The 2,311-nt window shown below is 37.5% G+C and overlaps 1 protein-coding gene across 1 annotated transcript in view; it reads right to left on the bottom strand.

Moving 5' to 3' along the window:
* LOC107552729 (helicase SRCAP-like) overlaps nucleotides 1–2,311 on the bottom strand; it is a 29,234-nt gene that overhangs the window by 22,647 nt on the left and 4,276 nt on the right. The window lies entirely within an intron of this gene.

The following is a 2,311-nucleotide window of genomic DNA, read 5'->3' as shown; positions in this document are numbered from 1 at the left end:
ATATATATATATATACACACACACACATACACACACACATACATAAATATATATATATACACATACACACACACATACATATGAAGAGTTTGGTTCCAAAAAGCTATAAACGCCATTTTAAAAATTTGAGTTTCCACCAAAATCAGTATTGTATCTGGTCGGTATTGACAAATAAATTTTTAATTTTACACAAAATGCGATATCCACCGAGTTATTCTGTCATGTTTTCTCCCTTTCTTTCCAAACCGCGACAAACGCCAGTCTCCCTTCTCTGCAGAATGCAATATATCCGCTCAACCAATCACAGCGCACCATTCTACACACTAGACAGTAATGGTGGCGCTTTGAATACACCCGGCATCCTAGTTTTCCTCATCTATTTTGTACTTTGTGATCAACAAACAAACTTAGGGCTGCACGATAAATCGCATGTGATTTTCATGCACATCTCGTCAGTAAAGCCGGTTCTGTGATTAATAGTAAATCTCCATCACATGCTTTCAGATGGAGCGGCATTTAATACACAGCGCTGTAGATCACGGCTATATCGCGTTCATAATCGCAGATGAGTCACATTCGATTATGAACGCGATATTGCGTAGCTTGTCAGTGTAAGTGTTTTTATTTATGCCATTAATGTTTTTGTTAATACAGCGTATAGCACTAGTCAACTAAATGAATGTAACATGGCAAAGATGAATGCACTTTTGGAAGTTGAATGTAAGGGAAATGTCATTTTGGAATTTCTGTGGTTTAATGTGATATTGTTGTTCATGTATGTTCATGATGAAATTTTCTTTTATTGTTGTAATTAATTTGTAGCAATAACAAGATGACCCATTGAATTCATTTTGGGAGCAATGACTGATTGAATGTATTTTTAGTCCAGTGCCTGTATATAAGATTAGTATATTTTTAGTCCAGTGCCTGTATATAAGATTAGTATTGACGAAGTCCAGTGCCTGTATATAAGATTAGTATATTTTTAGTCCAGTGCCTGTATATAAGATTAGTATATTTTTAGTCCAGTGCCTGTATATAAGATTAGTATTGACCAAGTTCAGAGGCTGTCATATGTGGATCAACTTACTATGTTTTGTGTATTTTCAACAGTTTCAATATGAAAAATAACTTTTATATTGATTCAATGGATTTATTGCATTTTGAAGAAAAAAAAGTGTCATGGATTTATTGCATTTTGGGACATTTTTTAATTTTATAATAAATCTTTGAACTCTAAATAGTGTTCTGTGCTCGTCTATGCAGCCAACGACAGAACAGTTAGCATGTTTTGCTCAAACTTTCGCCATGGCATTAGAGCTGGTAAACCGTTGTCGCTTGCAAAATCAAAATGTCGGTGCCTTGAGTGGAAGTTTATAGATTAAAGGGCGGTAATATTATAATGAGATCACTTTGCACGTCACCAAGGGAGCGAAATCAGGACGCTTGGTTTCTCAGACGCTTGCAGAAAAACGGTAATATTATAATGAGATCACTTTGCACGTCACCAAGGGAGCGAAATCAGATGCGCTCGTTTTCTCAGACGCTTGCAGAAAAAGGCTTCCCAAAACAAAGTGATTGGGTTAATCTTTTTCACGTTTCCTTGGTTGGTAGATGCACCAGGGACCTGATTATAGCACTTAAAACCTGGAAAAGTCAGATTTTCATGATGTGTCACCTTTATGACCAAAGGGGTCATATGGTGCTTTTTTAAAGATCATTATTTGGTGTATTTGGTGTAACAGAATATGTTGACATGCTTTAATGTTAAAAAAAACCATTATTTTTCAAATACTGTACATTATTGTAGGTCCTCTATGCCCCGCCTCTCTCAAATGCTTCGTTTTCTACAAAGTCCCTCCTTCCGACAAGCGCAGTCTGCTCTGATTGAACACCGCAAGCACTCGTCGGAAATGTAACGCCCCTTACCATAATCGCGAGCTTCATCTTTCAAAATAAATGTAAAGACGGAGCCCGAAAGGGGAACAGAGTCTCGTGACAGACACAGTGATGAATATGTGTTTGCAGTACACAAGACACGGTTAAGACAGCTGACTCCACTGTGATGTGTCTAGCGCTCTCTCTCTCGCACACACACGATGCGCAAAACTTGCATTTGAACAGTCAATAGCAAATACTTAAACTAATTAACAAAACAGTAGCTGATTCAGAAGCGCCAGATTGTCATAGCAAAGTCAGAATTACCTCCTCTCCTAGGTTCACGAAACGGTCGTCCATAAAATGCATTTTATATTTCATAAAGTGCTTTTGCACTGAATCACACAGCGTCTCCCTGACATGGCTGCTTCAA

Source organism: Sinocyclocheilus grahami, unplaced genomic scaffold (genome assembly GCF_001515645.1).
Source record: "Sinocyclocheilus grahami isolate Dianchi unplaced genomic scaffold, SAMN03320097.WGS_v1.1 scaffold457.1, whole genome shotgun sequence".
NCBI lineage: Eukaryota > Metazoa > Chordata > Actinopteri > Cypriniformes > Cyprinidae > Sinocyclocheilus > Sinocyclocheilus grahami.
Note: the sequence above shows the minus strand (reverse complement) of the source record. Positions and strands in the feature narration are given on the sequence as shown.